The sequence below is a fragment of the Pseudophryne corroboree genome, chromosome 3 (assembly GCF_028390025.1).
Source record: "Pseudophryne corroboree isolate aPseCor3 chromosome 3, aPseCor3.hap2, whole genome shotgun sequence".
Taxonomy (NCBI): Eukaryota; Metazoa; Chordata; class Amphibia; order Anura; family Myobatrachidae; genus Pseudophryne; species Pseudophryne corroboree.
Window position 1 is genome coordinate 676,254,974 of NC_086446.1, and position 12,806 is coordinate 676,267,779.

The 12,806-nt window shown below is 43.7% G+C and overlaps 1 protein-coding gene across 2 annotated transcripts in view; it reads right to left on the reverse strand.

Annotated features, from left to right (window-relative positions):
• Positions 1–12,806, reverse strand: part of LZTS2 (leucine zipper tumor suppressor 2) — a 285,481-nt gene that overhangs the window by 83,503 nt on the left and 189,172 nt on the right. Inside the window, exon 1 of one of the 2 annotated variants that reach the window (XM_063961906.1) lies at positions 6,437–6,620. The exons of the other annotated variant lie outside the window; for it this stretch is intronic. The gene's annotated coding sequence lies outside the window, so the exon portion shown is untranslated. Of the gene's footprint in view, positions 1–6,436; positions 6,621–12,806 lie in introns of those variants that run through there. 2 annotated transcript variants of the gene reach the window in all.

Sequence of the window (12,806 nt, forward strand, 5' to 3'; positions counted from 1 at the left end):
GTGGGCAGTTTTCATGCACCGATTGTAGGAGCTTGGTGGTGGCAGCATTTTCCCACCCACTGCGCAATGGGTGGAGTTAGTGACAGGCAGATACTGACGGTAAGAGGAAATCTCCAAACAGCCTAGGTCCAGTGGGACCAAACAAATCTGTGATCCTCTGGTGCAGGGAGGTGCATCTGGTCACAGGCTAAACCCACTGTGCGCCCAAATGCCAGACTTTTCATGGATTTCTGATCTCCACCTCAGGAGGGTGCGAGCAGAAATACTGGGCACCCATGGGCTCAAACAACCAAACTGCTCCTGACACATTAGACAGGAGCTGTGGGCAGCACAAAACAACTAAATTCTCCCCAAAGAACGAAGTGCCCGTCTGAACATGTGTTTGCGCGTTTGTGAGCATATTTTTCTTTTACACTGCATCATGGGGGTAATTCCAAGTTGATCGCTGCAGGAAATTTTTTAGCAGTTGGGCAAAACCATGTGCACTGCAGGGGGGGCAGATATAACATGTGCAGAAAGAGTTAGATTTGGGTGGGTTATTTTATTTCTGTGCAGGGTAAATACTGTCCGCTTTATTTTTACACTGCAAATTAGATTGCAGATTGAACACACCACACCCAAATCTAACTCTCTCTGCACATGTTATATCTGCCTCCCCTGCAGTGCACATGGTTTTGCCCAACTGCTAAAAAAATTCCTGCTGCGATCAACTTGGAATTACCCCCCATATCCAAGACATTGTCTCCTTTTCATTTGAGGACGATAGTATAACCTTTTGCTTCTTATAATGTTACACTTAAAAGTTGACCTTACCTGAAAAAGCCTTATGACATTGGGCCCTAATTCAGATCCGATCGCTGCTGTGCGTTTTCTCACAGCGGGCGATCAGATCCGAACTGCGCATGCACCGCAATGCACAGGTGTGTTGGACGGCTACAACGGGCATCGCTGGTCAGCGACGGGATGTCGCGAATGATTAATTCGCACGGGCGTTCGCAAGTAGATTGACAGGAAGAGGCCGTTAGTGGGTGGCAACGACCCGTTTTCAGGGAGTGTCCGGAAAAACACAGGCGGGCTCAAGCGTTTTCAGGGAGGGTGTCTGATGTCCGGACCCAAACAGCAGGATTCAATCGCACTGGAAGAGTAAGTCCTGGGCTGAGCAGAGACTGCACCAAATCAGTTTGTGCAGCTCAGCTACACATGCGATCGCACACTTGCACAGCGAAAATACACCCCCCCTGTAGGCGGCGACTATCTGATCGCAGGGCTGCAAAAAACGCAGCCCAGCGATCAGATCTGAAATAGGCCCATTGATATGTGTACCTCCACTGTACCTCTAATAACGTTATAACAAATGGCAAGCCACACATTTAATACAAATTCATAACATTAGGTCATACTCACACAAGAGCTATCACTACAAGTTGGGGGTTTTCCCACTGGACAATGACACACATATTCCAACACAGGCGACTCGGTTAAAAAAAGTAATCTTGCTGGAGCAGAGTTCATGAGACTCATACTTTCAGCTCGGAGACGAGACACACCACAGTAACTGATTGGAATGGAGCAATGACACAGCTGAAATTTGGGAACACAACTCAGGGGGAGAGAGATAAAGAACACAACAAAGCTTGGAGAGAGATAAAGCTGAGAAATATAAACTACCAACCAATCGGCTCCTAACAGTCCTTTATTCAAACACAGCCTGTAAAATGACAGTTATGAGCTGATTGGTTAGTACTTTATATTATTATTAACAGTTATTTATATAGCGCACACATATTCCGCAGCGCTTTACAGAGAGTATTTGGCCATTCTCTCTCCACTTTATGTTTCTCCAAGCTTGGGCAAATCTCCCCCCAGATTTTTTTTCACTTTCTCTATAAAATAAACATGGATGATCATGTATACAAAAAAATGGATGATGTTTTCTTTCCAGAAGTGCCTGCACTGAGTCATCCTAACCTCTGCCTCCCATCCATTATTCACGTGTGGGAATATGTTATTGATGCGCCCTCATGTTGGGTCTGGGATGGAACAAAGCAGATGATTACAATCACATCACGTGGCTCCACTACACTCTCAATACAGACTACTATAGCCTCAAATAACACTACCATGAAACGCAACAAAAAAATAAGTCAAATAAGTTCCTAAAAGGTTGTTAGAATATGGCTTCTTTCATTTAAAAATAAATAGCATGGCCAAACAAGAGAGCGTTATCTGAGGAGTGATTGCAGGAACTTCTCTATACAATGGGAATTCCAGCATTCTCTGCAGCTGCAAAACAAATCTGCACGGAGAACGTTTGAAGACAAACAGTGGCGGGATGGGAGAAGAGAATCTAGCACATAACAGGAAATGTTCATCAAGACAGGGCCAGGGAATGTCAACGGACATGGTTTAAAATTTTGAAAGTAAATTTTTTTCGCAGCAATTTTTAAGACCATAGCAATGACCCTGATCAGAGCACCTCCCCCCATTTTTGATTGTGAATGCAAGATCCAGCAATCCAGTCCCTTGCTACATGCCAGTTTTCTTCAGCATCAATAATAACCATGAAAAGTGGTTCTTATTCTTGTTTGACTTTCATTCCCTTTCATCGGTGACCTCAATACTGAAAAATAATGAACACTGTGAATGTTTTATTCCCTGTGGCGATCTCATACTACAGTAGCCTAATTAGAAGCATACATTGAAATATGGGATTTTTGCTATGGGGCAGATGGCACAGACGTGAGAGAGTGGAAAGAAAGGCAGGAAATGGTGTTCCCACAAATCTGCCCATTGGGTCAGCCCTGAAAGAGCCTATGTAACCTACAAATCTGATCTGCTGCTCCATCCGTCACCACAAGAGCTCAAGTACGTGCTGTGAACGAACCAACCATTGGCTGCTGTGTGTTTCATATGAATGCCATCAAAAACATGACTATGAAACGGGCCAGGATTATTAATTCCATATGACATAAAATACAGTCCTCCAACAATCACCGCTCCAATCTAATACAGTATTACCAGGAGTCCATTGCTTGTGTGCATTTCCAATGTTATTAGAATTGCTAAACACATTGAACATTGGCAGGAAGACAAGCACCACCCTAGTGTCAGATAAGTATTCACAGCTGGAAGTTTAAGGCAGGACGAACACTGGAACAAGTAGCTTGCAATCTATTCTGTAGGTGTTATGTTATGAATTTCAAAATTTGGAATATAATCTGTAAGACTGTGCAAAGACGTTGGGTAAGCGGTGCCGGCGCTGGGGATCCCGGCGGTCAGCATACCAACCGTGGGATCCCAGCAGCAGAAAGCCTGCGGGGGGAAGGGGGGGGGGTGAGTTTGGGTGGCAAGCACAATGAAGCCCCTCTATGGGTGTCGTGGACGCCCTTGAGTGGTAATAGTGCCTGCTAGTCGGCATGCCGACTGTCAGGATTTACAGGGGTGCGGGATGGAGCCGTCGGTATTGTGACTGGCGGTCTCCTGACCACCGGTCACATAACTACATCCCGTGCAAAGTACTATTTAACTACCATCAGACTGCACAGGTAACTATAACTACGCTTGGATTGTGGAGATTATTACCAATTACTATCATACTGCACACTCTGCTATAAACCACTAGCATTTTACAGAAGTTGCTATAAACTACTATCAGACTGTGTAGACCAGTGGTTCTCAAACTGGGCGGGATGTACTAAGCGGAAAATGCGGTAAACTCCCTGTTTACCGCATTTTCCTGATGTACTAACCCCCCGCCGGCAGGACAGCGCCCCGGCGGGTACGTCCATAGAAGCCTATGAGCTTCTCTCCGCGGCGCTGTGTGAGGGATCCGATCGGATCCCTCCCAGCATGCCCTGCGACCGCCCCCGTCACCCCGCGCATGCGCAGACTGACTCCTGGGGCCGAATCCCGGAAGTCAGGCTGCCGCTGTGCATCGCGGAGGACAGCTCTTATCGGAAGAGCTGTCCTCCGCAATGCTGATCGCATATGTTAGTACATATGCGATCAGCATCGTGGCGCAGGGCGGCGATGTACATTAGTACATCCCGCCCACTGTGTGCTTAGGTAGCCCGGGGTGCCTTGGGTTAGTGGTCCAGGACCTGTTCAAATTAAACATGGTCAATCTAATAGGCAAACCAGTGCTAGTGGCTGCCAATCATAAAATATATGGACAAACAGAAGCAAATGTTATCCCTCACCACACAACTGACCTAAAGATGACATATAAACATAATTTACTTCATTTAATATCACTTTCTACATTTCTCAATAAGAAACGTATGACCCAGGGATGCCTTGAAAATTTTTTTTATATTTTAGGGCGCCGAGATTAAAAAAAGTTTGGGAAACCACTGGTGCAGACTACTAGCAATTATTATCAGACTGCGCAGATAACTGGAAACTACTATCATATTGAAGAGGCCGTTATAAAATACTATGATATTGCAGAGGTTACTATCATTAGTTACTATGTTACTATCAGGCTGTGCAGGTTACTACCAAATACTATCAGACTGTGTTGCTACTAGCAATTACAATCAGACTGCGCACGTTGCAATAAGTTACTAATATAATGGGCAGGTTACTACCATTTACGATCAGACTGCGCAGGCTGCTGTGTATTACTATCATACTGTACAGGTTGTTATAAGTGACTATCAGACTGCGCAGGCTGCTGTGTATTACTATCATACTGTACAGGTTGTTATAAGTGACTAGAAGACTGCGCAGGCTGCTGTGTATTACTATCATACTGTACAGGTTGTTATAAGTGACTAGAAGACTGCTGTGTATTACTATCATACTGTACAGGTTGTTATAAGTGACTAGAAGACTGCACAGGCTGCGGTGTATTACTATCATACTGTACAGGTTGTTATAAGTGACTAGAAGACTGCTGTGTATTACTATCATACTGTACAGGTTGTTATAAGTGACTAGAAGACTGCTGTGTATTACTATCATACTGTACAGGTTGTTATAAGTGACTAGAAGACTGCACAGGCTGCTGTGTATTACTATCATACTGTACAGGTTGTTATAAGTGACTAGAAGACTGCTGTGTATTACTATCATACTGTACAGGTTGTTATAAGTGACTAGAAGACTGCGCAGGCTGCTGTGTATTACTATCATACTGTACAGGTTGTTATAAGTGACTAGAAGACTGCTGTGTATTACTATCATACTGTACAGGTTGTTATAAGTGACTAGAAGACTGTGCAGGCTGCTGTGTATTACTATCATACTGTACAGGTTGTTATAAGTGACTAGAAGACTACGCAGGCTGCTGTGTATTACTATCATACTGTACAGGTTGTTATAAGTGACTAGAAGACTGCTGTGTATTACTATCATACTGTACAGGTTGTTATAAGTGACTAGAAGACTGCGCAGGCTGCTGTGTATTACTATCATACTGTACAGGTTGTTATAAGTGACTAGAAGACTGCTGTGTATTACTATCATACTGTACAGGTTGTTATAAGTGACTAGAAGACTGCGCAGGCTGCTGTGTATTACTATCATACTGTACAGGTTGTTATAAGTGACTAGAAGACTACGCAGGCTGCTGTGTATTACTATCATACTGTACAGGTTGTTATAAGTGACTAGAAGACTGCTGTGTATTACTATCATACTGTACAGGTTGTTATAAGTGACTAGAAGACTGCGCAGGCTGCTGTGTATTACTATCATACTGTACAGGTTGTTATAAGTGACTAGAAGACTGCTGTGTATTACTATCATACTGTACAGGTTGTTATAAGTGACTAGAAGACTGCGCAGGCTGCTGTGTATTACTATCATACTGTACAGGTTGTTATAAGTGACTAGAAGACTACGCAGGCTGCTGTCACTATGAAAGTGGTGACTCTGCATAAGGAGATTATCTACACAAAATGGCAGAGGCTGCAACCTAATTCATATGATGTCACATTTAACTTTACTAAGAACTGAATTTCACACACTGCTAAGCAATAACAGATTTTGAACTGGTGTATTCTTTCCCCAATGGCACAAAAGTTATATCAGATGGCTAGCACAATATGTTTCGGTGAGATAGAGACATGCAGTGTGCTCTCTTTAGAGCTCGTCTCAGAATGGAAACTTGAGACAGTAAAGTACTTTCTAATATGCAATCTTCACATACATATGTTCCAGACTCACATTTTCCAGACCCAGCTGTCTGAATGAGACTTTCTTTGACTCACACTTTTCTTAAAAGCTGTTAAGTTTGTGTAAAAGTCTCAGTCTCAAGGAATCCAACATAAACATCCGGAGTATCTGTGTCTGGGATGGACAGCGATCCAGGGGGAAAATGCAGACATTTGTGCAGGCTGCCGGTACACTACCCCCATTCAATGCTCAGTCTCTTTTATCCCTGCATCCCACACAAGCTTGCTATCCTCACATGTACATGCAAAGCTCTTACCTTTCCTTTCTTCCTCCATGGTGTCAAATATTCCCCAAAATGCTAGTTCACCCAATGAACGGACAATGCTTGACTGCAGAGCTCACGATCCACAGCTCCCTATCCTTGCTGATTAGCGGACACACAGATAGCCAGATAGCAATGTTAAAGTCTCAGGCTCTTGTTGAACTGATCAAGTTTGAAAATGCTGCACTCCTCCCTCTGCTGAGTCGCTCCCACCCCATCCCCTTGTCAGGATCCCCCCCCCCCCCCCCCCCTCCGCCTCCCAGCATTGACTGTATTTCCAGCCCACTGCCTGGAGCTGTCCCTTCAGTGGCCTCAGTGGAGAGACAGAACAGACAGGCTACTAATACTAGTCAGTGACCACCAACAGTCATGGAACGGTTACATACTGTAGGGCACAAACACATCTTTTGTGTAATGTCAATCAAATTTATAGTGACCTAAAAGACTTCAGCTGTAGCAGGATTATTATAGCTACCTGCAGACATTGCACTAAGCGCTGACAGTCGTATTGTGCTGACAGCAAGTAAAACAATTATATATATAGTACAGCCCATTACCTACACACAGAATAAGCATTAATGGAAATCTTTCATTATTTCAGTTTTGTTTTGAAAACTGTAAGACCTCTAATTAAAACAAATACACCAAAGTATAACTTGTAGCACCTCGGATAAGTATCAAAGAATTTGCATCAAGACTTTAAGGAGGGTATTCAATTGTTTGAAAAGTCAGTCGGGTGTCAGGTTTTTTTTATCTAATAGGAAAAAAACAGACATCCAACCGAATACAAACAATTGAATATCCCCCTAAGAGAGGGCTGACACCACAAATGCTGCAGATTACATTAGCGGCAAATGGCGCTTCGTACGCCAACGCTGTCTACTTAAAACAGCATAGCGCAAAAAGCAATCTGCGGTACTCTGTTCAAAACCGAAGGCATTGGGTCTGAGCACAGGGAGTAGGTGTTGGATTAGAGGGGTAAGTGCTATATAGTCTGCTAGAGAGTGTATATAGCAAACAGCTACAGGTATGAGGGGGTTATATTTGTTACACTGTTACACCAATGTAGAATTGGAAGTAACATGGTCAAACAATGCGCAAATCAAGTGTGCACAGAAAAAATGTGTATTTCCCCACACAAGCAGAGCTGCGTCACACGGTTAGCATATGCACATGATTTAATTCAATTCCCACCAGAGCCCTAACTGTGTGGAGTTTGTATATTCTCCCCGTGCTTGCGTGGGTTTCCTTCAGGGTACTCCCACAATCCACAAATATACTGGTAGGTTAATTAACTCCCAACAAAATTAACCCTAGCGTGAACGTGTGCATGTACATGTGGTAGGGAATATAGATTGTAAGCTCCACTGGGGCAGGGATTAATGTGAATGGCCAAATATTCTATGTACAGCGCTGCAGAATGTGTGTGTGCTATATAAATAACTGGTAATAAATAAATAAAATTACTATTAGTTATCATCAACTTGTGCTTGTATTTGCCCTATACTATGTGCAAGAGGGGTTGGGGCCGCATTAACCGGTGGCAGGATCCCGGCGGGCAGAATCCCTACGCGGGATCTCGGCCTCAGAATGACGGCGGTGGGGGAGAGCGCAACAAAGCCCCTTGCGGGATCGCTGCGCTCACCACGCTGCAGGCTTGGTATTCCCACTCTATGGGTGTCGTGGACACCTACAAGTGGGAATAGTCCCTGCTAGTCGGCATGCCAACTGTCGGGATTGTTATTCGGGATGTAGGTGACGGTATTGTGACCGGCGGTCTCCTGACCACCGGTCACATAATTATATCCCATGCAAGAGATATGCATCCAAACAGATGTCTGCCTGCTTACTTACTGGTCTACATGGCCCGTGTGATCACAGCCTCACTGAATGCTCCTTCCACCCCAGTTCTGCCTCTTCAGTAATAAGGATCAGGGCAATAACTAGGGGTGGGCTAATGGTGCTGCCACCCAGGGTGCAGGGCTTAGGGGACGGCACGGTTGCTGCTCCATGGCATGTGTATTTGGCATGCATGAAGCCTGGAATGGCACCCGGCAGCCTAGAAAGCTGCCACCTGGAGCTTCCCTCTAGTCCCAATGGCAAGACATTGCAGACCCACCTGGAACATCCAAAGAATGCTCAAGGTACTCAGCTTCCCCTTAGCCCCAAACGGCATCATCATTATTATTATTATTATTATTCTCCTTTATTTATATGGTGCCACAAGGGATCCACAGCACCCAGTTACAGAGTACATAAGGAAATAAGCAAAACAAGTGAACAGTGACTTCCAACTCAATACAATATAAGACAAGTACAGGGTATATAAACATGGCTGCGTCAGTATTAGGGTGGCAGATAACCGAGGGATTTGGTGCCATCAAAGGAAGTACTGAAAAGAAGATAGGTTAAAACGGGTATTTCGTCTGTGTGAAAGGGTCAACCCGGGACAGAATTCCCAGGTCTCCAACCCTGGTAAATTCCTGGGTCGAAGTCCAGGGAATATCAACCCGGTTGACTCTTTCACACAGAAAAAAGACCTATGTTTTTCGGAAAATTACCAGGTAGAACTGCTTCACCCGGTAATTTCATTTTCTGTGTGAAACGGGAAAAAGAGACGTAAAGTGTGTCTCGAGAGCCTGTTTGAAGTTTTGTAGAGAGGTGGAGAGTCTGAGGGGAGAGGTAGAGAATTCCAGAGAAGGGAGCAGCACGTGCAAAATCCAGGAGGTAGGAGTGGGAGGAGGTAATCAGTAGGCAAGAGGCGGCGTGCATTAGCAGAGCGAAGAGGACGGGTGGGACTGTAGAGGCAGCTAAGGTCAGAGATGTAACTGGGGGAGGAGTGGGTGAGGGCTTTGTAAGTGAGTGCGAGAAGCTTGAGATGGATTCTGACGGGGAAGGGGAGCCAGTGAAGGACTTGTAAGAAAGGGGAGGTGGATGCAGTATGTTTGGTGAGAAAGATGAACCAGGCAGCAGCACTGAGGATAGACTGGAGTGGAGAGAGGTATTTGGAGTAGAGAGAGGTATTTCCATTTGGCATGCCACTGCAGTGCCGAATGGAGCATCCATTCGGCACTGCAGTGGCATGCCAAAGGACTCTCTGGGAGCTCAAATTGTCCCTCTGGTGTCGGCAGCCAAAAAGGGTGCCCCATCAGACAGCTACAATCCTAAAAAACTAAAAAACAAAACAGCTTATAAAGAGTCTTCCACATTTTTAAAAATGACACGTTGCATAGAGTGATATGGAAGCTGTTATCTGTCAATAGCCATTTTAGGCAATGAAATGACCCCTGCTTGGTTCTTCAATGACAGGAAGTCTGGCATACATGGGTTAGGATGCTTGATATACAGATGTGTCCTTTCTTACTGTTGCTTCAGTCACACCAAATAGTTCCACCGAGCATCTGTTTCAATCACATTCACATTATTAAAACACACAGAAGGGACAAAACTACACTGCTAGCTTACACTAATGAATATGAGATGTGACATTTGTACATCTGTGTGCGACTGAGTGAATCTGTGTAACAAGGAATCTGATAAGAGCAGCCGTGGCTTTCCTCATGCCAAGTTCCATTGCGCTTCTTCTCCAACTTTGTGTGTGAAACCAAACGTGGATAGGCCACTGATCAGGATACAAATCTCTAATATATTGTGCATTCTCATTGGTTACCTGATGGTCTATACCACACACACCAATACTGATCACAGAGGCGAAGGAGATGAAGTCTGAAGCAACAGGGTGCTCAGACCCCTCATCCGCTATGACAAGCCTGGGTAAATGGTGCAATACACAAAACCTCTCACTGTTGTGCCTTCATGTCATCCCGGGACACCGACCAGCTTTCTCATTTATAGTTTTTAACACAAATATTTCTAAAGCAGTATTGTGACCGAATTGTAAACTATATTACCTGTACCTACAAAAGTGAACACCATGCACACTATGGTAAAAAAAAAAAAAGAAAAAAATTATATAATATATAATTTATAATGACAAAAGCACAGGAGAAGTTGTGAATGGAACTATATGTCCCAGATTTATAACTTCTGTGTGGTCATCTTGCAGGTTCAAGCTGCCTTGATCGTTTCAACTTGTGCCCCTTTGTCAGGGAAATGTATTTATTATTTACTTATTAGCAGTTTTTTTATATAGCGCAGCATATTCCATTGCACTTTACAATTAGAACAGTTATAGAACAAAACTGGGCAAAAAACAGAAAGACATAGAGGTAGGAAGGCCCTGCTCGCAAGCTTACAATCTATAGGGAAATAAAGATGTGTCAGCCTGACTAGCAGTCTCTTACTACCTGGGGAGCAGGCAGCTGGGCTGTTGAGAGACACTGAGGTAAATTTACTAAGGTGGGAGTTTTTTAGAACTGGTGATGTTGCCCATAGCAACCAATCAGATTATATCTATTATCGTCAAGAAGCAGATAGATAACTGTTAAGTAGAATCTGATTGGTGGCTATGAGCAACATCACCAGTTCTTAAAAATTCCCACCCTAGTAAATTTACCCCAGTGTGATTACTGGCTACAAGTACTGTGCTATTACTGCTGTTTTACAAAAGAGACACGATGTCCTTTCACTGTAAGAGAGGGAATAATTTTGCTTAGTAAGAGCTGGACAGGCTAGCTTTTTATTTCATTTCTTGTTTGTTTTTGCACTACAAATAAAGCTACTGTAGCTGCGGCTTACACCAAGGCCATGGACTGGTGTGCTATTTGGCGCTGTATGAAAGTACATACATCTTCCTCAGGAGGTATGCGGTCAGCATACCGCTCGTCGGGATCCCGGCTTCACAATACCGACGCCGGGATCCCGACTGGGACACCATACCACCACCGGTATACCGGCGAGGTAGGTTATTCCCCCTCTATGTGTGTCCACGATACCTATCGAGGGAAAATAGAACCTGAGCCCGCAAGGAGCTTCGTTGCGCTCGCCCCCCTGCCGGCATTCCACCACTTGGGATGCTGATGTCGTACTACTGACCATCGGCATCCCATGCGGCGGGATACCATACCGATTCCCCTCAGGAGATGGCTTCCTTGCCCTGTTCTTACCACACAATCTATATAAAATCAGAAACAAATCACCACACTGTGTAGATGCAGCAATTTTGTGGGATGAACTGTGTGCCTCATGCCTCTCTGATACCACTGGGTGGAGGCCCCCATTTGTGTAGTGAATGGATAAGCTGACTGCTGCTGAATACAGAATGGGGGCCTCAGCCTACACAAATGGTGGGCTACACTCTGAATGTGACAGGTGCTCTTTCCAAATTACACAAGGAATCCCTGATTGTTTTGTTTCAAACCATGGCAGCCAAAGCAGATATGGAAAGCTTTCTCTGTGACACATTAACTCAAGTTTGTAAAATGACTAATTTACTGAGAAATAACAGAGTAATTAAACAAGTATTCAATTTTAGATATATTCCACAACTCTAATAGATTGTAGTTTCACACGGTTCACCAAAATAAGAGAAGAAAAAATTACATTAGAAAATGTCTATTGTCTAGAAAGATATTTCTCCACTTTTCAGAATTATCCTTAAAAACATAAGTGCAGAGTAAATGCATATCATTACATATGGCAGTAATTACCCATCAAGCCAAGATCTGTTATTATCTAATCTCCGCAGTGTGGTGGAGCTGTCACTTAACTACATTGCAAAACATCCATTATTCATGTGGCCTAAAATACAGGAATGTATAATGTATCCCTTACTGTTCTTAATGCTAGGGAACGACTATCGCACATCACTAAACCCATTTTATCGCTACAGAGGGTCCATAGAATCCATTTTTAAGTGTAAAGTAAAAGGAAACAAAAAACGTTACCAAGTATTAATAAAACTTGTAAAGAAATATACCTGATGTCATACACATCTACTGAATTGGAGTTACTGTACAGCTTATGATAATAATAATAATAATAATAATAATAATAATAATAATACGATCTTTCCAAAAAATGGGCAATAAAGAGTGTGAAAAGTAGCTACAAACAAGCTGTAGCAATTATTTTGTACAAATAGTAAATAATTCTAGTAACAAACTACAGTAGCATGAGTGGAGTTTCCAAGAGAACACAAAGTAGTTCAGGCATGGGCAATAAGCGTCCCTCCAGCTGATGTGGAACTACACATCCCAGCATATCCTGCTGCAGTTTTGCTATCAGGGCATGCGAAAACTGTAGCATGTCATGCTGGGATATATAGTTCAACAGCAGCTTGAGGGCCACTTATTGCCCACCCCTACCTGAGCCTCACTATAATAAGGACTATGAATAGGTAGACCTTCAGACAATCATTCCTGGGGGGGGGGGGGAAGTAAAAGTACCTTTGACACATCAACAA